Genomic DNA, 25,178 nt, shown 5'->3' with positions numbered 1-25,178 from the left:
AGGTTGTAAAACACGTAGGAGGTGCGGCATATCACGAAGATGATCCGGCTGAAGAGTGGGAAACTTAAAAAGGGACACGTAGCCAACCTCAAACGATATCCTATATGCAAACACAGAAGGAGAAGGATATAGACTATAGGATAGGTTTCGGCTCCATTTATCCTCTCGAAGACTTTGGCGTTCGCTCGTGAACTGACTGAAGGTGGGGAGCGAACGTACACCGACAGCAGCTGTGTTTGACCCTGTTTGAGATGCGAGGCGGAGAGGAACAAACGTCTTAGGTTTTACTCCTTTCACTTCTTCCTGCTGTTCCCCCTCTAGCACCAAGACCGATCCAAAGAAAGCAAAATGGAGTGAAAATGAAGTGGAAAATTGTTCACAGTTGGAAGCGAATCGAACACATGTGAACAGAGTAAGAAGCGATCAAAGCTTTGTCGGGTGCGTTGGTTTCTATTTAAGAATAGGGAAAATTCGAAGGAAAATGGTTAATTTCCATTTGGCTTGAGGCAGTAGGAAGCGTTAGGGTTAAAGTTAAAGCTTGTTTAAAAACTATGGCATACATTAGAATTGCTAGAGTTAGAGATGCCAGACTTGCAAATGCCAGATGGATGGAATTCATAGATTTAGTCACACTTTAACATAAGAAAAAAAATTTCCAACAGAACAAAGCTTTCAAACACTTTTATTAATACTTACTAACAAATCAAAGAATTCCATCCCACATACCTCTCGAATCAAATTTTCCGGACTTGATTATATTCCTCTCGAGAAGCTTGTGTGACCAAACCATAAAGGAAAAAAAACTGCGCAAATAAAGCTTATCACCATAGCCCCCCCTCGATGCGGCATGCAAATCGGACGGGAAAATGAATGAATGCACGGAAAATTCAGATTATGCTAGTTCAAACCCCGTCCCCGTCCTAGATGCGCCCGCTGGCTCTACTCTAACCTGCTCTAAGAAGACACTACTGACTGGTCTCAACTCAAACGACGACGACGACGACGAGTTGGTTTCGGGAGATAACCAACCAGGATGAGAATCCGAGAAGGTCACAGGCACAGGAGGACGACTGCAAAGCTATTTCCCTCATCATACCGTCACCGGCAAAGCCATCTCCAGAGCTAGACTAATAAGAGGCGAGGCGAGAAAAGAAGCATCATCGTCGTAGCAAGTCATGAATTTTAAAACGTGCAATCTCTCAAACTGCGACTGCTTGTGTACCTGCCTAGCTGCCATAGTTAGGACTGAGTGGGAAACTACCAACCTGTAGTAGCGATGCACTCTTTTACTTCTGCGCTTGAGGGATTGAGTTTTATGAGGAGCAACTCTTTAGCCACATTTTATCGCGCGGTGTGAAATGGACCCAACCAACAACGGCGATGATGATCCGGCAAACGCGCGGTTTGAAGCAAAATATTCAAATCAGCGCGTTTACTCGCGATCGTGAACCGGAATATAAGTAATCTTGCCTTTTATGTAGTTACACAGGGGGAGAGGGAGTAGGTGGGTAACGAAGTTGGGGCCATCCTCTTTATCGTTAATCGAGATCATGTCAGCGAGCTCACGCCAGCACACCTTTAACAGCGCACCCATGTTTATGAACACGTGTTTGCGGTGCCGGGAAAGCACAAGAAGGAATACAGGAGAATCTCATTAAAATTTTGGTTTTTCCAGTTCAAGTGGAAATGCTCTCCAGCACCTCTCTGGATACAAATACCTACCTAGCCGAGCCGAGATAACAAAGGAGCGAAATGGAATCCCGGTGAAGGAAAAGTCCTTGGAGGGTACTTTGCAATTTACAAGCTATTGTTATGCGGCTTCCGAATCCCATTTCGAGTAAGAGAGAGAGAGAGAGAGACAGAGAGAGACAGAGAAAGAGTGCTAAACAGGAATCAGGAACACCAAAGTAGGCGGTGGAGTCGTTGATTGTCACTACGGTGGCACACGATGGGTTGGATGAATTTTGAATAGTGCAAGAAGTTTGTGAGAATTTTCTCCGAAAACTATTCCGATTTGTGTTCAGTTGAAGGCTATCCACGAAGTTGTTCAGAAATGTATCTACGAATTTTCTTGAAATTGTTTTGAAGAAAAGTAGAATGAAATTCCTCCGGGAATTAACGGGTTGAGGGAATATTCATCCAGGAATTTCACTAAAATTCTTCAATTAATTTCTTACGAAGTCCTCTGGGATTCTAAAAGAACCTTCGGGAAAATTCCCAGAAATATCTTCGACAAATTCCCGGGAGATTTCCGGAAATTTTCCTGTAATTCATGTAGATTTGGACTGTCTTTTCTGATTTTTTTACTCGTTATGTTTTCCCTGAAATCAATTTGGAAATGGACTAGAATTTTCTAAGAAAATCTTGCGTAAATAGGGTGTATTGTATACTACCTTGAAAAACCTAGAAATACCAGGAAAACCGGAAATCATCCGAGCATTATATTTTTTCCAGGAAAAATAAAAATTTCTCTTGAATTCTCCAGAAATTTCCCATGTTTTTTTTTTTGGAAATTTCACATTTCTTGTGGGAATTTCCTTGCGTCACTTCTTGATTTTTTTTATTTAAAACTCGAAAACTCGAAAACACCAAACTCTTTGAAAATGTATGTGAATTTCGGAACGGAATTTCCGTTCAATTCTTCCAACAATTTATACACATTATTTAAGAATCCTGCTGGAATTCCATTTGGAGGATGCTCAAATTAAATTTATTATTTAATTTATTGTTGGGAATGTCCATTGAGTTTCTTCTGAGCAGGCATGGATTGCTCTTTTGGGACTTTTTCATTACTTTTTAATATAGAATTCTTACGTTAAATTCAATACAATTTTCAGTTAACTCATCTTAAAATAGATAGTTTAATGTTAATACTCTTCCTATCTAAATTCAAAATATCCGCACCGCAGAGCCACACTCTGTGTTTTCACTGAAGATTCACTTGAAAGCGCTCTGAAGTTTGTTTTGAAATTATAATAAGAATGTCCTTAAAATTGCTCCGAGATTTTTGTTTTGAAATCCTCCAGAAATTTCTTCTTATAAATGTCTGTTAGAAATTTTTCTGCAATATCTCAAAAGTTATTTTGTAAATATCTCTTCATTCTTCTTAGACAAATAATATTTAAGATGTTCAAATTTAAATTTTTTTTGTGGAAATTTCCTTGAAATTATTCAGGGATTACCTTGAAATTTCTTCAGGAATTTCCTAGAGATTTCTCCAGGAAATTTACTGCAATAATTTTAGGGATTTCCCTGAAGCAATTCCAAAAATTCAGAAATCAAATCAATTCGGAATTTTCCAAAATCTCTCCAAAAATTTCCCTAAACTCCTCGAAGCATTTCCATTGAACAGCCCTGAAAGTTGCCTTAAAATTCCTCCAAAGATTTCCCTAAAGTTTGTCCAGTAATTTTCTTAGATTCCCTGACGATGTTCCTTAATTTATTTTTATAATTCACCTGAAATTCTGCCATGAATTTCCATGAAATTCTTCATATTTTCCCTGAAATTTTCATGAAACTTCTCCAAGAATTCTTCGCATTTTTCTCAGGAAATTTCCTAGAAATTCCCCAGGAATTTCCTTGATACTATCCACATTTTCCCTGAAATTTCCATGAAACTCCTCCAGGAATTCTTCGCATGTTCTTAAAGAATTTTTTCCCCTTAATTGCCTTGCACTCACTCCAGGAATTTCCCTTAAAATTCTGCAAGACAAGCTCTAATGTTAAATAGGAAATTCCATTAAATCCCCCCAAAAATTCTCCATATATTCCTCAGGAAATTTTCTTTTAATGCTCCAGAAATTTCTCCAGGAATTTTACTGCAATACTTTTAGGGATTTCCCTGAAATAATTCCAAAAATTCGGAAATCAAACTATATAGCAATTTTCCTAAAATTCCTCCCACAATTTCAGTAAACTCCTCGATGCATTTCCTTTGAACTCCTCTAAGAATTTCCCTGCAGTTCCTCCACGATTTTCTCAAATGATCCTACAGAAATTTTCTTAAATTCTGTTTAAGTTTATCTGTACTTCTGCCCTGAATTTAATTGAAATTCTACATATTTTCCCTCAAATTTCCATGAAACTTCTTCAAAAATTCGTCGCATTTTCTCAGGAAATTTCCTAGAAATTCCTCAGGAATTTTCTTAATACTATCCGCATTTTCCCTGAAATTTCAATGAAACTCCTCCAGGAATTCTTTGCATGTTTTTTAAGAAATTCTGCCCTTTAATTGCCCTGCAATCACTCCAGAGATTTCCCTCAAAATTCTGCAAGACAAGCTCTGATGTTGAATAGAAAATTCCATTAAATCCCTCCATGAATTCTTCATATTTTCCTCAGGAAATTTTCTTTAAATTACCCAGGAACTATCCAGAAATTTCTCAGAAATTGAACTGCAATACTTTTAGGGATTTCCCTGAAATAATTCCAAAAAATCAGGAATCAAACCATATAGAAATTTTCCTTAAATTCTTCCCACAATTTCAGTAAACTCCTCGTTGCATTTCCTTTTAATTCCTCTGAGAATTTCCCTGCAGTTGCTCCACGATTTTCCCAAATGTTCCTACAGCAATTTCCTTAAATTCCTCAACGATTTTCCTTAGTTTACCTGTAATTCTGCCCTGAATTTCCCTGAAATTCTCCATACTTTCCCTCAAATTTCCATGAAACTTCTCCAAGAATTCTTCGCATTTTTTTTTAGGAAATTTCCTAGAAATTCCCCAGGAATTTATTTGATATTATCCACATTTACCCTTAAACTTCCTTGAAACTCCTTCAAGAATTCTTCGCATGTTTCTCAAGAAATTCTTCCTCTTTAATTGCCCTGCAATCACTCATGGAATTTTCCTTAAAATCCTGCAAGACAAGCTCTGATGTTGAATCGAAAATTTCTTGAAATCTGATGCGGAAATTCGTTCAGGATTGTCGCTGAAACTCCTCCAGAAAATTCTCTGAAATCCTCTCTAAATTTCCCTTAAATTTTTCCTGGAATTTTCCTTAAAAACCCGCAATAATAGTTCTGAATCCTAATAAAAACTACAAGGGACTGCCTTATGGGGTTGTACGCAATGGTGACGTAGGACTACGTGGTCTTATACAATAAATGTTAGTTGTTAACTATAGCAGGAGCTTGTGTTTTGTGTAGGAATAGAAGTTTGAGCGGGGTTCTCTCTGTTTATACTTTTTAGTATGACTATGATTGCCCTGAAAAGAACCTTCGAATATGATTTTTAGTTGGGACATGTTCAGAAATTTAACTCTTTTGAAAAATCTTGGTTTCAGCTGGATCAGCAAATCGGACCGGACAATCCCATATTCTTCGGTTCAATGATTGGGCACTCGCAAGAGTCTCGGCCCGTCTGCAGCTGGACAGGGGTTGAACTGGTGTATGCGACAGAATATCAGTGTCCACCTAGCTAAAGCTCCTCCCCTTTTTAGTGTTTCTCGTTAAACTCCTTCTCTTAACAAGATGGTAAATGTTAGCCATTAGCAGAAAGACGCTTAACACTTTTTTCGGCAAATTATGATCCTGTTTCACGTCATGGTTCTTCTCTATGCCTGTTCAGATAAATTAGTACTTTTATTCATTGCGCTTAATCAAACGAGTAGAAATAAGAAGGGATGTCGGTTACGTGCTCAAATAATTGAAAATTCGATAAATATTTCATCGAATAGCTGGGAAAATCTTTCTGATTAATCGTCAATGGAATAATTGGACTTTTAGGCATCCCTAGAAAATAGTGTAATTTCATGCTTTTGGAGGTTCTTCGAAAATGTCGAACAGCGGAATTGCAACCAGCAAGTGTTACCCAAGAACCAAAAGCGGCGCGATGCTAGTTTTCATTGCTATGACGACGACTGAGTTAAGAGGCTTAGAAGCAGAAGGGTGAAAGTCAATGATTGATGACCATGGCTTCACTAAACAATTTCGCACTATTTCTGGTATGCTCTTCTATCATCCAGAACAACAAACGTATCAATAAATGTGTTTACCGTCGAGTTATTAACGAAACAGAAAGTCGATGAAGAGAATCGATCAAAATCACTTGCACCCCTGCTTCCAAGTTTGGTTACAAGATTACTACTCTGGAGAGCATTTTGGTCATTGGGGGCCTGTGGTTCTGAATATGGCGATGAGTGTGCAAAATTTTAAGCAATTGCATCCTCCCTATTCGCACACACCCGAAGATCGGAGGCGAATGCCACTTCGACTTGTTTCGTCTACTAACGACTCTCTGATGACAGTGTTGGGGAAGCAGCATATGCATGTACGTAATTGGTGGAATTGTTTGTTATTTCGACACCTTTGGACAATGCTTGACATTTACCACCTATTCAATATGTTTCTTGTTAAAAAAATAAAACAGTCGAAAGCATTGCTTTTGATGCGTAGAAATATTTCTGATCGATTGGTGATAAAATTATTGAAATTAGTCCAGGGGCAGCTGAGTTATTAACGTTCAAAATCTTTCATAATTTCGTTACATGTTCCATTTTCGGTTTTCATAAAGTGTACCCCCATATAGAAATCACAGGAATTTCCCTGAAACTCGTTCAGGAATGTCGCTAAAATTCATCCAGAAAAGCATGGATTTGCTTGCTGCTCGTTTAAAAATTTTGTTGAAGATCTACTTGTAATTTCCGAGAAATTACTGCAGGACATTAACAAAAAATCCATTGAGAGCTCTTCCTGAAATTGCATGATTTTTTTCTGAAATTTCTTTGGAAATCTTCCATGAATTTCTCAATATTTTGTGTATTTTTTTTTAATAAGGTCGATGCAAATATTACTTTCATTTTATGTTTGACATCACTCAAATAGGTCGTTAATAATAAAAAAAAATTGTATTACGAACAAAGCAAAGAGAATGACAATTTCGAATAGGGCTAAATTTTGTTTTGCCCCTTTAATATAAAAATAAAATGTGCATCAGCTGTAATAAGAAAATTTCCCCGAATCTTAGAAGATTGTTCTGAACATGTTCTGAATTCTTTAGAATTTTTTTGTGAAGTACATAAATTGAACATTTCTGTATATTTCATCGAAATCTATTAAACAAATTTCCGGAACTGCTCGGGGAGTTTTCCTTTAATTCTTCTGCATTGAGATGAAAAGAGCTGTTAATAATTTTCAAAAAAATCTTCTGGAGATTTTCCTGAACGATTTTGAAGTACTTCCTGAAATTATGTTGGGAATTTTCTTGAAGTTCCTTTATTCGTTTCCCTAGATTTTATTTTAAAGACTTTTCCATTTTTTTTTTAAATTTTGATTTTATTCTTCAGTAAACTTCCAGTTCTTGGAGATTGTCCGTAAAGTTCTATTGGTTCTTCCAGGAATTTATCTTAAAACTCTCTGTTTTTTTTTGTAGAAAATTCTTCCAGAAATTATCAAAAATGCGTCTCTAAATTTCTCTGCAATATGAAATCTTATCGGTATTTTCCTTGAATATTTCCCGAAATTTCCCAAAAACTTCTCCAACAATTTTTCTTTAACTCCTCCAGGAACCAGGAGTTTCCTTAAATTTCCTCCAGGAATTTCATATAAATTCCTCCAGCCATTTTTGTCAAATTCTCCGACGATTTTCCTTACCCAAGTAACTATCAGGCTCGCTTATGCAAAAAGTGCAATGCTGATGTAAGGCTAATATAAAAATTGAAGCCGTATATCAGTCTTTTATTACAAAAGGGCCCTTATCGGGCTATCAACGGACTTGGTGATTACTTGGGTAGTTTCGTTCTGTAATTTACATTAAAATTCTGCCATGAATTTTCTTCACATTCTCCAGATTTTCTCTGAAATTTCCTTGAAACTCATCCAGGAATTTCCCCACATTTTCTCCAGGAATTTCCCTTTGGAATTTCCTTGAAATTTCTTGAGTTATTTCCCTGACATTTTTCCAGGAATTTAACTGCAATACCTCTTGTCTTTAACTAAAATAATTTAAAACATTTCCCTGGAATCATCTCAGTAGTTTCCCCAAACTCCAAGTATTTTCCTGAAATTAATCCAGAAATTTCTCTTAATTTTGTTCATGAATTTCCACTAAGCTCCTCCAAGAATGTCCATGAAATTCCTCAAATAATTTCTCTGGAATTCCTCCAGGGCTATCACTGAAACCCATCCAGCAATTTCCCAGAGATCCCCTTAAATTTCCCTGAAATTACTCTTTAAAAACCTGCAAGACAAGTTCTGAAGTCTGATAAAAAAATCCATGAAATCTGATCAGAAATTTCCATGACATTCGTTCTGGAATGTCGCTGAATTCATCCAGCAAATTTGTTGAAATTTATTCGTTTGCTTGTAGTACGTTCCAAAACTTTGTTAAAGCTCTTCTGGTAATTTCCAAGAAAGTACTTCAGAAAGTTCACAAAAGTTCCATCAGGATTTTTCTTTAAATTTCAAGATTTTCTCTTAAATTTCTATGAAAATCTTCCATGAATTTCTCTGAGATTTGTAGCGTACCACGATGCGATTAAAATGAGTAACGTACGCGGTAAATGGGCTGAACCCATTCGTATTGTAACAATACGCCAAGAATGAAGTCTTACCTTAAGATTAGCTAAATACATTATAACTGGCGACGAGAAAAAAGTGCTTAGTGATTCTCAGGCGGATTTTTCGGTTGCAGGGAATTTCTAGAAGAAACCGAGTTTTTACCTATTGTGAAGAGTGCAGTGAGCTCGAGAAAACTTGAGCAGAGAAAAGACAAAGGACCGAAATGCCAGCGGTGTGAACAATTTGGTCACATTGCGAAGAATTGTCAAACCAGGACCAGGGATCAAGAACCATCGAAACGAAGCGGATCGGATCGGAAAGGAGACGCCTTTTGCACCGTGTTGTCAGTGCAAGACGCGGCAACGGACAACAGTTGGTATTTCGATTCGAGTTCTGCCAAGCATCTCACCAACAACAAACAACTGTTGGAGAACCTACGAAGCGAATGGTAGTATCTATGGCGAACAAGGGCGTGATGAAAATCGTTGCGGAAGAATCTACCAAGCTACAGCCCACCTGCAACCCCGATGCGATAGAAGTGCGAAACGTGGAGCTGATTCCGGAGCTGGCAGTAAACCTACTGTCAGTAGGTAAGATAGTTGACCAAGGCCACACTGTTTTTTTTTTCAGAACGCTTGTTGCGAGGTGGTGAATCCCAGCGGAAAGGTTATTGCTACCTCGAGGGGGGCGACACATCTAAATCTCAATTCTAGATGCTTAACAAATCTCCAACTGGCGAATCAATCTTCGAAAAATCTTCTTTCATTTCTCGCATCTACTTGCATCGCGCATCATCTTTTTGCAGGAAATCTTCAGAATCGTCATCAATCTTCTTTCTATATACTCAGCGTGCACGCAGCTAGCCATAGCAAAATCACAATCTTTCCTGCATCGTAGATAGAGTCGTCCCCCTCGTGCTACCTCTTAGAGGAGGGATTTAATACGACCGGTTGGGTTGAAACATGAGACTAAACTAAACTTTATTGATGCTGTACTGACATTTATAAAATACTAGAATTATTATACGTGATTACTTCTCACCCCAGCAGGCTTGGGTTTAATCCCAGTCGGCGTCGCCGGGATGTTCTGAGGCATAACATCTCTGATCACTCCTTTCTTTCGGAAGGGAAGTAAAGCCGTTGGTCCCCGGTTCATGAGTTGATGACATCGATAGGTAGAGTCCAGGTGTGGGAGCTGCCTCCTTGGCGTCGGTAGCATTGGTGCTCTGCACGGAAAACAAGATCAACGGAAAACAAATCAAGGAAAAAAAAAATGGAATTATTATAATTTCACCGAGTTGCTTCGATCTCCTTCACTCCTCCTCAAGCTTCGATTACTCCTCCTCAAGCTCGGCGGGCTGTAGACCAATTTTCAGGCGCATCTTCTCCATCTTGACGCGAGCCAATGGTTTTGTTAGACCATCGGCAACCATTTGTTCACTGGGGCAATAGTGAACGTCCATTACACTATTGTTGACCAACTCCTTCACAAAATTATAGCAAGTGTCGATGTGTTTTGTTCCGTTGCTACCGCCGGCAGATTTCAGCATTGCAATACAGCTTTGGTTGTCTTCGTATACAACTACAGGCGCCAGAATTTGTTCTCCGACGTCCTTCAGTGGCTTCATCAGCCACATCAGCTCGCGGCTGGCTTCGGAAAGCACCACGTACTCCGCTTCGGTAGACGACTGATTGGTCCTCCAAGACAGAAGACGAAACCGGTGTTTGATTTCCGGTCTGTCTTGTCACCAGCCCAGTCTGCATCGACGTATGCTTCCAGCGGTCCGGATGAACCTAGACGTAGGCTCCAATCTACTGTTGATTGGAGATACCGGAGCGTCCGTTTTGCTTCGGTCCAGTCTGCTTCCGTTGGTCGACTCACCTTGCGGCCCAGAATTGAGGCGCTTATGGTGACGTCCGCCAGGCTCTGGAACTCGTCGTTTCTGGGCATGGGCTTGGGTCCACACACATCGGTGTGAATAAGGTCCAATGGTTGCTTGAACTTTGGCTTCGACTTCTTGGGGAACGGAAGATGTGTCAGCTTGCCCTCAAGATAGCATTCACAGACGACTAGGCAGCCGCACTCTTCCATCTCGATTCCAGTTGCCATACCCTTGGTCACCAGCTCACGGACGGCTTCATGGTCACGATGCCCCAACACACGGTGCCAAGTGTGCTGACAGTTTGACGTATGGTGCTTCACGGCCAGTGCTTCCTGGGGTACCTTCAGGGAGTACAGTCCCCCAGAAATCGTTGCTGCCGCAATCACCTTCTTGTCCTTCAAGATTCTACATCCGTTGACGTCGAAAATGACCGTAGCTCCGTTTGCCGTCAGCTTCTTCACGGAAAGCTCGATTCGAAATTCGGTACCAGCAGCACCTCCTTGAGGGTTACTATTGATGGCTCACCTTCCGGAGACAGCATAGTTACCTGGCATGAACCGATGCCTTCCGCCTTCGTCGCAGTACCATCGGCCAAAATCACGTCCTGCTTATGACTCTCATTCAGCTCAACAATCCCGATCCGTTGCGCCGGAATCAACGATCCATGAATTTGATACCGTTGCAGTTCCTCTCGTCGCGAACGAATACTCCTTCTTCGGGGTTTCTTCGCGAGCTGCTCGCACCCGTGGTTGGTTTCGCTTATCACGCTGGCCATCTGATGATTTCCGTTCGCTTGTCCGCTACTCGGCCAGAGATGGACAATCCTTCTGCTTGTGCCCCGGTTGTAGGCAAAAATGAGACGAAAGTTGCTTCCGCTTCAGCAGGCATGGAAAATCATTTGCATTCATTTCATACATTCATTTACATTCATTTGCCTCTAACTTTTTCCATGAACAGCATTCCACAAAATGATGTATAGAACTTTTGAAGGTTTTGTTATTAGCTACAAGTTTAGCTCATAACTCAAATCTGTATATCTTATGCATCATGAACTAGAGCGGGCAGAACTTGTTACTGCTTTTCAGTGAATGTAAAATACATTCACTGAAAAACAGTAGTGGCTTCTGTTCGCTCTGCTTCGTCATGCAGAAGAGATACGGATTTGAATTGTTAACAAAAGTTGTAGCCAATAATAAAATCTACAAAAGCTCTATACATCATTTTGCATCATTCATGAATGCAAATGATTGTCCATGCCTGGTCTTGAGCACCGAGTCCAGTCTGCCGCTCAAGCAATGTTTTGCCACCTCGTCGACTACCTTGGATTTGACCAGATCCAGCGTTAACTCGTCGTCGGACCTGCTTGCCAACGTCGTGGTCAGAGTCGAGAACGATTCCGGAAGACTCCGGAGCACCATAGCTACCTGTAGACTCTTGCTCAGTTCCTCTCGAGTCAGCGTCAGCCTCTCGAACAGACCCTCTATTTCAAAAATGTGCTGCTCGCTGTCTTCTCTGTCGGAATACCGCTTCTCGCAGATTCGTTTGAGAATCGACACTTTGGACGTCAGTGTTGCCTTCTCGCAGCTTCTCCCAGGTCACTTTCGCCGTTTTGCAGTCCTTGATTAGGTTCAGCTGGTTATCCTCTAGCAGGAGGCCGATCGTCGCCCGCGCCTTCTGGTCACCGCTGTTCCACGCTGCCCTGGTAGCTTCAGTGGCCGGATTGGCTGTGGTGTCCATCGGTCCGTCACCGGTAATGTACTGCCACAGGTCTTCTCTAATTAGCAGGAACTCAACCTTGGTTTTCCAGACGCTGTAGTGCGCTCCGTTGAGCTTCATTATTCCCAATCTCTCCATCGTGAAAAAATTTTCAGTTGTTTTTTTTCCGGTGATATGGTAACGTTCTCTCTAGCAATGGCCCATAACCTCTTAGAGGAGGGAGTTAATACGACCGGTTGGGTTGAAACATGAGACTAAACTAAACTTTATTGATGCTGACATTTATAGCATACTAGAATTATTATAATTTCACCGAGTTGCTTCGATCTCCTTCACTACTGGATGCCGTTCTAATGAGTTATACAAGCTGGAGCAGAAGAGCTCCCAGGCGTATGCGTGCTCACCCCGAATAACGGCGAAGCAGTGGCATCAGCGGATGGGACATCTGAGCTCCGGATGAAGGCTGGGAGTTCCAGAACAGAAGCTTCGAAAACTTTCTGAGGCAGTTAGGAATTCGTCACCAAACTTAAGCGGAGTACACCCCGGAGCAGAACGGCCTTGCCGAGCGTGTCAACCGGACGGTAGTGGAGCGAGCGAGGTGCATGCTGTACGAAGCGGAGCTGCCAAAATCGTTTTGGGCAGAAGCCGTAGCAGCAGCAGTCTACCTCATCAATAGATCGCCAACCAAGGGTATTGATACGACACCAGAGGAAGCGTGGACGAAACGAAAGCCGAATCTTTGGTACGACTGTGATGGCCCTCGTGCCGAAGCAAAAGCGGCAAAAGTGGGACCAAAAGGCTGAACAGTGCGTGTTGACTGGGTACGACGACGAAACGAAAGCGTACCGCTTATACAATCTGAAGACAGCCACAATCTTCAGAAGTCGTGACGTAACCTTCATTGACGAGGGATCCAGTGAGCATGAAGTGGTAGTAGCAGTGAAGTTCAACGGTCCAGAGCGCAGCTTTGTTTGGCCGGATTTAACGATTTCGGAGGTAAAAATGATGAATCCTTTGTGGATGCTGCTGACACCGTGACAGATCCTGCGCTCCCACCGCGCACAGTTTCAAATCCGCCCCAGTCACAGGCGTTGAGGCAAAGTGGTAGGGAGCGCTTTCTCGCAGGCAAGTACAAAGATTATCATTTAGATACCAAAGGATTGCCGTCTTTGAAATTTTCAGATGATCGGAGGCGTTATACAATTCAGCCCCCCTCGTCTTAAAATCAAAGATCTACTAGCGATGCAATGCAAAGAGGGTTGATGCTCTGCGATAGGGGGCGCCTGCTCCAAGGCAAGTATTTGAATAATATTGTTGAATGTTCAGATACTGGTGCCGATTTTCAACGGTCAGTCATGGATGATCCAACGACCCATCAGGAAGCACTATCGCGTGACGATGCGGAACGATGGAAACATCCAACGGTACTTGGACACTCGCTGATTTGCCAGAAGGACGCAAGGCAATCAGGTGCAAGTGGGTGTACCGGACGAAACTAAACTGTAGCGGTAACATCGACCGATGCAAGGCGAGACTGGTCGTGAAAGGATACTCGCAACGAAAGGGAGTGGATTACGAGGACACCTACGCCCCGGTTGTCCGTCATAGTTCCTTGCGGTATCTGTTTGCCTTGGCGGCACGATGGAATTTGCAGATAGACCAAATGGATGCTATCACAGCTTTCCTCTAGGGTGAGCTTTCGGAGGTAATATACTTGGAGCAACCCCCTTGCTTCGTGGATGGGCAGAATCAAGCCAAGGTATGCCGTCTCAATAAGGCCCTATACGGTTTGAAACAATCTAGCCGGGTCTGGAATATGAAGCTGGATGCCGCACTTCGAAAATTTGGACTCGAGTGCACCGTGTGTGACCCTTGCGTATACTACAAGATCGTCGGAGATAAAGTGCTCTTCATGGCGGTGTACGTGGACGACGTTCTCATCTTCACAAACTGCAAGCGCTGGAAGAAAGAGATGAAAACAAAATTCAGCCAGGAGTTCAAGATGAAGGACATGGGTCCGGCCAAACACGCTTTGGGAATCCGAATCACAAAGACCAACGCGATGGTTGCCCTGGACCAAGAGTCGTACGTGGAGGCGGTATTAAGCAGATTCAACATGACGAACTGCAAATCGGTGAGCGCAGCGATGAACGTGAGCGAGAAGTTGACAAAGAACATGTGTCCATCAACTGCGGAGGAGACTGAAGCAATGAAGGATGTACCATACCGAGAAGCTGTCGGATGCCGCATGTACTTGGCCCAAAGTACACGCCCCGACATATCAACATTACATCAAAATTTGTTCAGGAATTTCCTTGACATTCGTTCTGGAATGTCGCTGAATTCATCCAGAAAATTTGTTGAAATTTATTCGTTTGCTTGTAGTTTGTTCCAAAATTTTCGTTAAAGCTCTTCTGGTAATTTCCAAGAAAGTACTTCAGAATGTTCACAAAAGTTCCACCGCGAGTTTTTGCTTAAATTGCAGGATTTTCTCTTAAATTTCTATGAAAATCTTCCATGAATTTCTCTGAGATTCCTGTACAAGTTATGTGAAAATTTATCAAGAGTTTCTCTAACATTCTTTCGGAATTTCTTTGAAGTTCGTCCAGGAATATCTTTGACCTTTTTATGAAGCTTTCCGTAAAATTCCTCTGTAAATTTAATTTGGATTTTTTCTTAAATCCGTTTGAAAATGACTCTGAATGTCCTTTGGAGTCTACGATTCCTACAGGGTATTCTCTGACGGTCCACCATGAGCATCTTCAACACGTTTTTCAAGAAATTTCCAGCACGTATTCCCCTAAAATTTAAGGAATTCTTCACAAATTCCACTTGAAAATTTTGAAATCCCATCTAAGAATCAGTGCTTAATCGTAAATTACTGTCTAAAGTTAATGAATGGACGTATACAGCACTTGTACAATAATGTAGGACAAGCATCACCTACGAATATGTGCAACTTGGTCAATGCTTATGCTTATAGTAATTCAATATTTCCGTAAGTCTGAAACTCCTCCAGGAATATCCTTCAAATTCATACAGGTGTTTCTCCTAGGGGAACGACTCTATCTACGATGTAGAAACGTTTTTGTTGCACTGAACGCTGAGTAGATTGATGAAGATTCTGAAGATTTCTTGCAGAAAGATGGAGCACGATGCGAGTAGATGGATTTAGATGCAAGGAATGTTTCATTCCGGAAACATCCCTAAATTTTCTCAAGGAACTTTCTGGGAATTTGTTCAGCAATTTCACTGAAATTCGTCTGAAGGAAATTCCCCGAAAGTCATTCTTTGGAAATTATCTCTGAAATTTCACCAGTTTTTTTTTATTTCTTTGAATTGCATCATAGAAAATAGTTAAAATTAATTTTGGATTTTTTCTGATGTACAGTACTGGACAAAATCAATCATACGCTCAACCCAGAAAAGTACATTACATCATTCTTTCTTCTTGTTCGCATTTCAAGCTTATTGCTTAGCGCATATTAGCTTATTGCGTGCTCTCAACTTAGTGTTCTAAATGCACTTCCACAGTTATTAATTGAGAGCTTTCGATGCCAATACCAATGCATGAATTTGTATATTGAGTGGCAAGCACAATGATACTCTATGCCCAGGGAAGTCGAGAAAATTTCCAACCTGAAAGATTCCCTCGACCGGACCGGGAATCGAACCCACCGCCTCCGGCTTGGTAATACCGTGCCTTTACTGACTAGGCTATGAGGACCCTCATATGTTTGCTATTTTGTACGCAATTTCAGCAGTATATTCAGAAAATTTTAAGTATTTCTCATGGTGCATTCAATTAGCTGAATGAAAATTCTTTTAGTATCCTGCTATTTTTGTTACAAATTTAAATAAATAGGAGAAATGTAGGTAATGTCGGCCTACATGTCCCTAATTTTAGCCCATACATAAATACAGTAATCGACTAAATTTTCAATAGTGACCAAAAATATCCATTAGTACCGTCCCAATGACGCGTTCATCTAGATAAAATTGATAAATAGCAGACTTTTAGCGATGGGCCAAAATTAGGGACATGTAGGCCAATATTACCTACATTTCCCCTATATGCTCACTTTTGTGCTTGGACAAAATAAATCATACACTCCTAAGATTTTATTTTTTAGCCATCGAATAAAAACAAAATCTGAAGATTTGGCATCACGGCGTAATATTTGACAGTTCTTGTTCCGGGAAGCGTGCGCGTCGCACCATTGTATTTTGTTTGCGTCATTTGAAAAGTGAGAAATGTCGGGGAAGCAGATTTCGCTCGATGTTAGAAATTTGGTGATTCGCGATCGTGAAAAATGAAATTCCTTTCGGAAAAGTACTCGATCTCAGTTGGAGCTGTTCAGCACATATGGAAAAAGTACGAAACACGAGGAATTGTGAGGAATTTATCCGGACAAGGACGTCATCGTGCTATAAGTAATCGTGATGACATCAGAATTGTTCGAATGGCTATGCCGAATCCGAAGTATTCGTCGAGGCATATTGTGGAATCGATGGAGTTCAATGTAAGTCGACGTACTCTTCGCCGGCGATTTAATGAGAGCGGTTCGAAAAGCTGTTTGGCATCGAAGCGTCCTTTTATCAACAAGCGGAACCAACGGAAGCGACTGGAATTTGCTAAAAAGTACGCCGGAATGACTGTGGACTTCTGGAAACGAGTTCTGTGGACGGATGAGAGCAAATTTGAGTTATTTGGACAGAAAAGGCGATCAAGGGTTTGGCGAGGTTCGACGCTATTATGGAACCATACATTCAAAAGACGGTTAAACACGGAGGCGGAAATATTATGGTATGGTTAGCAATTGCGTGGTCTGGTGTTGGAAGCTTGGCTAATATAAAGGGAATAATGACTGCAGATGTGTACATTGACTTGTTAAGTGAAAATCTGGAAGTTTCGCTACTGAAAAGTGGCCTGGAATCCAATTACATTTTCCTACAAGATAACGACCCAAAGCACACAGCGAACAAAACAATGGCATTTTTCAAATCAAATCGGATCAAAACGCTGGAATGGCCTCCCCAATCTCCCGATCTCAACCCAATTGAGAATTTGTGGTCTTACTTGGACAACAAAGTGGATAAAGCATCGGTTTCCAACAAAAACGTTTATTTTGAAGCACTTGAAGCAGTGTGGGAGAACATCGATTCAGGATATCTACAAAACCTCGTCGAAAGTGTTGAAAGCAAAGGGTGGTCATACCAAATACTGAGAGTTAAAATGTAAGTTGAAAGTTGAATTAAACAAGAATTTTCAATAAGAAATCGTGTATGATTTATTTTGTCCAACTCGAAATTCTCCTTTTACAACTTAAAAATGATGATTGAGAAAGTCATACAATATATTGAATATTCTATACCTGCACAGTTTTAGCGAAAAACATACAGAAGTATTGCAGAACAAACCATTATTGTAAAGGGTGATATGGTCAAAATTTGGTCAATATCAACTTGACGTATTTCTTTCAATTTTGCATTTAAAAAACCTGAACACCCCTCATTTTGAAGGTGTGTGTGTGTAGAATGTTGCTCCTATTTTGATTTTGGAATTCACTCTTCAGTTGTCAAAATGCCGTCCAAGCAAGAAGAGCAGCGTATCAAAATTTTGCTCGCGCATCGCGAAAATCCGAGCTACTCGCACGCAAAGTTGGCAAAATCGCTAAAAGTTGCCAAATCAACCGTTACAAATGTAATTAAAGTGTTTGGGGAACGTTTGTCGACAGCCAGAAAGTCTGGATCGGGGGGAAATCGAAAACCGGAAGCCGCTGAGACGACAAAGAGAGTTGCCGGTAGTTTCAAGTGAAACCCTAACCTCTCTCTCCGAGATGCCGCAAATAAGCTGGGTGTATCGTCTACAACCGTGCATCGAGCCAAAAAACGAGCCGGACTATCGACTTACAAGAAGGTAGTGACTCCAAATCGCGATGATAAACATGTACACGACGATGCTGACGAAGTTTGACTGCGTGGTAATGGACGACGAAACCTACGTCAAAGCCTACTACAAGCAGCTTCCGGGACAGGAGTTTTATACGGCAAAAGGAAGGGGAAAGGTAGCAGATGTTTTCAAGCACATGAAACTGTCAAAGTTCGCAAAGAAATATCTGGTTTGGCAAGCCATCTGTACCTGTGGCTTGAAAAGCAGCATTTTCATAGCTTCCGGGACTGTCAACCAAGAAATTTACGTGAAAGAGTGTTTGAATAAACGTCTGCTGCCTTTCCTGAAGAAACACGGTTGTTCCGTACGGTTTTGGCGGGATTTGGCATCTTGCCATTACGGTAAAAAGGCCATGGAGTGGTACGCCGCCAACAACGTGCAGGTGGTTCCCAAGGACAAGAACCCTCCCAACACGCCAGAGCTCCGCCCAATTGAGAAATACTGGGCTATTGTCAAGCGGAACCTAAAGAAGACCAAAAAAACTGCTAAGGGCGAGCAGCAGTTCAAGGCAAACTGGCTTTCTGCGGCGAAGAAGGTGGACAAGGTGGCTGTACAAAATCTGATGGCAGGGGTCAGGCGTAAGGCCCGGCAATTCGGATTTGGAAAAGCGGAAGCCTAACTGAATATTTTTCCTGAATTTTATACTAATTGAACTTGAAAAAGAAATTTAATTTGATTTTTTAAATAAACGATTTCACCGATTTACACGCGTTTTCCCTTGACCAAATTTTGACCGTATCACCCTTTATGTTTGAATCTACCTGATATATCGAGCTCCAAAGAAAAATTATATGGTGCATGATTTATTTTGTCCAGTACTGTATTTCTTCTTAAATCTGATAAGGTATTGTTTCCTCAAAACACATCATAAATTGCACTGAAATTCCTGTGTAATGGTATTCCTGTCGAATAGTTTTAGTTTGTTTTGTCCCCACGTCTCGATGAGTCTCATCATCACCATAGCCGGTTGAACTCCAGACGAATCTAGAACCGCACTATCGTCCATACGCTCTGATGAGACAACGAAACCCCACCCCCAAGCTATCCTTCGACAATGTAACCTCATGTAAGCCACAAGTATTCGACCCAACTACTAAATACTATAGGGTGTCCCAGAATGTCTAAGCACGACTTTGGAACACCCCTGCTTGTTTCAGGTGACGTTTAAACAGCTGATTATCACGATGAATCATTGTTTATATTTCGACTAACAGTTTGGTGTATCGCAAGTGTTGGTTCTTTACATATCCGTAACAATGCTAAGCATTTCTCCGGAAAAGCGCAAACAGATCATGCACAAATGGTATACTATCCCAAACATTTATCTGAGTCAATTAGCGAAATTGGAAGGTGTAAGCATCGGAGCCGTTCGAACCCTGTTGACCGAAATCTGGACCGGAAAATCTGATAAGCTTTCACTCGCAAGAAAAGGGCTTCGGATCGAGACGTGGCTGAAAAAGTAGAAGGGTCTGTGCCTAGGCGCACGAACGGAAGCTTGACGTAGGATCGCTAATGGACGGAATAAATGTGAAGAGTATTTAGTTCTTTTAATTGATCAATTATCTATTATCTCAACTCTTTCCGTGTTTGAATTGTAGGTGTACCAAATTTGTAGTATTTTTTTTTTCAAAGAGAAAGTTGATTAAGAGAATCAATCAAAATCACTTGCACCCCTGCTTCCAAGTTACAGATTACAACTCTGGAGAGCATTTAGTGTGGTCGTTGGGGGCTTGTGGTTCTGAATAAGGACAAACAAACACAGATAAATTCTATTCCAACTCTTTACTGATGTAAGCTTGATGGACCTGAAAAGAGCCGTTTTATTGAAGAGGACATCCATGGCCACTTACGCTTGGCGTGTTTAGTGTAGGTGACAGCATCACGGACCTCATTTTCCAGGAACTGTTAATCGCTAGCCAGATGGGCTAGTTTACAGGGATTCTCCTAACCTCTGGTCTAGCCACGGAGATCGTCTGGGGTGGGCTTCTCTCGCCTCTTTTTTTGGCTAGCTCGAGCTTGAAACCCTGGAGCTTAACTCGTTTATTACTTACGATTTCGGTGTCTGTAGTGTGTATGTGTGTGTAGTGCTGGCGAGCGATGACGGGATTCTGCAGCGGGTGGGGTTTTTCGGTGGCGGATGAACGGACTGTTCACGGTGGATGCCAGTACTCGACGGTTGTCACCGTGTGGCACGACGGATGTTGCACTGGGACTCGATCGGGTGATCGACGGTGGTCTCCCAGTGGTTGTCGGTGTATTACCAATGGTCGCTTGCTACACGGGTGTTGGCGTGTTTTAGCCTGGGTCCTGAAGGGAATATGAGAGGTGGTCTTAGGGCTGGGAATTCCGCTACCGGGTTATTGATTGGGTCCTACCTGACTCCGTATTTGGTGGTATTAGCCGGTATTTGTTGGTAACTCTTCACTATTTTTTCAAAACTTAAAGCAAACTTGGCAGATCGAACTATCTCGCGCAATGGCTGAAGTGAAAGAGAAGCTTCTCTTCAGGTTGACCCAGTAGCATCCCCCTTGACCTAAGCCCATTTCCACCTCCCTCCCACTTTTCCACCAGCCCTTGTCCATATCCTTCTCCTGTTTCCAACGCCCACCTTCATCCTTACTCCTTCCCGTTATGTGTTATGTGTTATGTGTTATGTGTTGTTGGTGTGACTGGGTTACAATTTTTAATTGGACCGTTGGTTTGGGAGTACATATTTAAAGGGTGATACGGTCAAAAGTTGGTCAATATCAACTTGACGTATTTCTTTCAATTTTGCATTTAAAAAACCTGAACACCCCTCATTTTGAAGGTGTGTGTGTGTAGAATGTTGCTCCTATTTTGATTTTGGAATTCACTCTTCAGTTGTCAAAATGCCGTCCAAGCAAGAAGAGCAGCGTATCAAAATTTTGCTCGCGCATCGCGAAAATCCGAGCTACTCGCACGCAAAGTTGGCAAAATCGCTAAAAGTTGCCAAATCAACCGTTACAAATGTAATTAAAGTGTTTGGGGAACGTTTGTCAACAGCCAGGAAGTCTGGATCGGGGGGAAATCGAAAACCGGAAGCCGCTGAGACGACAAAGAGAGTTGCCGGTAGTTTCAAGCGAAACCCTAACCTCTCTCTCCGAGATGCCGCAAATAAGCTGGGTGTATCGTCTACAACCGTGCATCGAGCCAAAAAACGAGCCGGACTATCGACTTACAAGAAGGTAGTGACTCCAAATCGCGATGATAAACAAAATACGACGGCCAAAGCGCGATCCCGGAGGCTGTACACGACGATGCTGACGAAGTTTGACTGCGTGGTAATGGACGACGAAACCTACGTCAAAGCCGACTACAAGCAGCTTCCGGGACAGGAGTTTTATACGGCAAAAGGAAGGGGAAAGACAGCAGATGTTTTCAAGCACATGAACACGGTTGTTCCGTACTGTTTTGGCCGGATTTGGCATCTTGCCATTACGGTAAAAAGGCCATGGAGTGGTACGCCGCCAACAACGTGCAGGTGGTTCCCAAGGACAAGAACCCTCCCAACACGCCAGAGCTCCGCCCAATTGAGAAATACTGGGCTATTGTCAAGCGGAACCTAAAGAAGAAAAAAAAAACTGCTAAGGGCGAGCAGCAGTTCAAGGCAAACTGGCTTTCTGCGGCGAAGAAGGTGGACAAGGTGGCTGTACAAAATCTGATGGCAGGGGTCAAGCGTAAGGCCCGGCAATTCGGATTTGGAAAAGCGGAAGCCTAACTGAATATTTTTCCTGAATTTTATACTAATTGAACTTGAAAAAGAAATTTAATTTGATTTTTTAAATAAACGATTTCACCGATTTACACGCGTTTTCCCTTGACCAAATTTTGACCGTATCACCCTTTACTTACATTCAAAACAAGACAATATTGCATACAAGATACGTTTCACACCACCACGGTGAGCCAGACGACCGACGACCACCACCTTCCAACTGCTGCTATTGCTGTTCACCACGCCGTCCGAAGCGAAAATGAGCTAATGCCATACAGCGGCGCTCTTTTATATCTTTTCAGGTTAAAACAGAATGATGTGCAACCAAGTGGTATTAAAGCTACAAAGACTCCTCCCATTATGAGTAGTTTGCTATCAAGTAGCGACACTGACTCTTTTCCTACGGCGAATGAGAACGACCCAAATTTGAGTTTAGTTCACTCATAATCGCCAAAAGTGCAGGAACTCAGCGATGAGTAAATTTGTCTCATGGTTTCCTGTGGAAAACCTAAAAAATCTGCCAGAAAATGAGGAAATTGACGAAAATTTTATTCAGTCTCGGAGTAGTACTGAGTGAATCCAATCTTTACTTTTCTCAAATTCGGGAATTTTTCCCTGGAAAATCCTGGAAAAACCTGGGAAAACATGAGGCAAATTTACACATCGCTGAGTTCCTGCACTTTAATTCTTATTTCTGAGATAACTAAACTCAAATTTTGGGTCGATCTCATTCGCCGTGATATCACCTTGAAAGATATCGGCGCCGGTGGTTAGCGTGATTACCTCTCACCCCAGCAGGCCTGGGTCCAATCTCAGTCGGCGATACCGGCATGTTCTAAAGCATAACATCTCTGATCACGCCTTCCTTCGGGAAGTAAAGCCGTTGGTCCCCGGTTGAGTTGATGTGTCGATTGGTAGGGTCCAGGTGTGGGAGCTGCCTCCCTGGCGTCGGTAGCATTGGTGCTCAGTACGGAAAACAAATCTCGCGTCACTTTTCAATAGGTCCTATCTACATTGATCGATTCTCTTCATCGACACTCTCTTTCGTGAATAACTCGGCTTCACAAATGTTTCCTGCCGTCTTCGTCGAATTAGATGCTAGATTGTTGCTTCTTCCATCGAAAATATCCGGCCGTGGCGAATCAAAGTTGATCTAGGTTGATCAAAATAATTTGTACCCCTGCTTCCAGTTTGCTTACATGAGCATTTTGTGTGATCGTTGGTTCTGAATATGGACAAACAGGAAGATGAATTCTATTCCTACTCTTTACTGTAATTAGCTTGGTGGCCCTGAAAATAGCCGTTTTTTTTTTGCCAAAGTTGGTGTTGATTTAACCTCCGAAACCAAACAGAGTGCGTCTCTGTCACTTCAAAACGTAGATGACATCCTTGGCCGCTTACGCTTGGCGTGTTTAGTGTAGGTGACAGCATCACGAATCTCACTTTTTAGGAACACCTTAAGCACACCTCGTAAATCAGACCGGAGATACGTCAGACACCGCACGGCGAGCCAGACGACGGATGGTGGTTATCTTGAAGAATTTGCGTTTGGTTTTGAATATGACGATGAGTGTGCAAAATATTACGCAATTCCATCCTCCCTATTCGCACGCGCCCGAGGATCGGAGGCGAATGCCACTTCGACTTGTTTCGTCTATTTACTACTCTCTGGCGACTGTGCTGGGGAAGCAGCATATGCATGTAGGTAATCGGTGGATCTGTTAGTTAATTCGACGCTTTTGGACAATGCTGGACATTTACCAGTTTTTCAATAGTTTCTTGTTAAAAAATCAACATTCGGATGCATTGTTATCGATGCGTAGCCATATTTCTGATCGATTGGTGATAAAATTATTGAAATTGGACCAGGGGCAGCTGAGTTATTAACGCTCAAAATCTTTCTTAATTTGTTACATGTTCCTTTTTCGGTTTTCACAAAGTGTACCCCCATATAGAATTGAAAGACGTAGTCCTACGTCAAAAGTGGGTTCTTCGAAAAATAATGTCCAGCGAGCCAAGGCAAGAATGGATCTAAAGACGTATAAGAAGCAGAAGAAGCCAAAGCGGAGTGAAAAACAAGCCGCATCTGTCAAACCGAGGGCTCGGAAGTTATACAGTGTGCGGAAAATCGGTGAGCGTGATTATGGACGATGAATCATACGTTAAATTTGATTACAAAACTCTTCCTGGTGATCAGTACTACACCGAAAAATTCGGTAAAAAGGCTATGGTTTGGCAAGCCATTTGTGAGTGTGGTATGCTTTACAAACCATTTGTGAAAACGGAGACAATGACAACCGATGTTTACGTGCGTGAGTGTTTCCATGCGTCTGATAACCATGATCCGCAAGCACGACGCCTCAGTACTTTTTTGGCCGGATTTGGCGTCGGTTCATTACTCCAAGGACACGGTAGCCTAGTATAAAGTCAACAAGGTCCAATTTGTACCCAAGGAGATGAATCCGCCTAACTGTCCCCAGGCCAGGCCAATCGAAACATTTTGGGCCCTGACCAAAGCATATTTGCGGAAACATGTAAAGGTAGCGTATTCCGTTACAAAATTTGCGAAAGACTTGGAAAAAGTATCCAAAATTGTTGGAAAGGCATCTGTGCTGAAGCTAATCCCAAGTAACAATTTCGGTTTTGTAAGGGTTCTGTAGACCATGATTTAGACTTGTAGCTTGCTTTAAAACCGCCATAAAACTTGCAATGTTACTTGGGATGAGTACGTGAGATCAAAAATCTGTTCATTGGCTTACGACTGATCGGATCTTGGATTGTATACGTTTAACTGTAAGAGAATACTATAGAGAACATGAATACGAATTAAAAATCAAATTTGATGTAAACAGAGTTACGTTATCGTTTTTTTTTTTAAATCGTGCTCAGACATTCTGGGACACCCTATAGACATAGAATTTAGTGAATTTTGTTACAAACAATGAACAATGAATTATCGGTTCCGTAAAGCTAACGCGATTGAGCCTTCCTAATAAACAAATTAGATAGAACAGAAACGATTCTCCTGGACGAATGTAAGGGAAATTTATGATCAAGGGAAAATTCCCGATTAAATTTCGAGAAAGCTCCTGATCAAATGGAATGGAAATTACTAGAAGAATACAAGGAAAATTCTAAAACGAATTTCAAAGATATTCCAGGTTGCATTTCAGGGAAAATCCTGACGAAATTTCAAGAAAATTTCTGGTTTATTTTATGAGATATTCCTGAAAGAATTTCATGGAAATTTCTAGAGCAACATAAGCCAAATAAAAACAAAGAGTTTAAGTGACGATTACTCATGAATAACTACACACCGACGCAAATTAACTACACCATCTGATAAAGCAAACTTCCTCTATCAGATCGTGTAAGTTTGCCGGAGCGAGTCATT

At 41.6% G+C, this 25,178-nt stretch overlaps 1 protein-coding gene across 1 annotated transcript in view; it reads right to left on the bottom strand.

The window, feature by feature from the left end:
* Nucleotides 1-25,178, bottom strand: part of LOC135704807 (serine-rich adhesin for platelets-like) — a 301,896-nt gene that overhangs the window by 31,352 nt on the left and 245,366 nt on the right. The gene's annotated exons all lie outside the window — the stretch shown is intronic.

This window comes from Ochlerotatus camptorhynchus, unplaced genomic scaffold (genome assembly GCF_037179485.1).
Source record: "Ochlerotatus camptorhynchus isolate MF236.1 unplaced genomic scaffold, CSIRO-AGI_Acam_v1.1 ptg000248l, whole genome shotgun sequence".
Taxonomy (NCBI): Eukaryota; Metazoa; Arthropoda; class Insecta; order Diptera; family Culicidae; genus Ochlerotatus; species Ochlerotatus camptorhynchus.
Note: the sequence above shows the minus strand (reverse complement) of the source record. Positions and strands in the feature narration are given on the sequence as shown.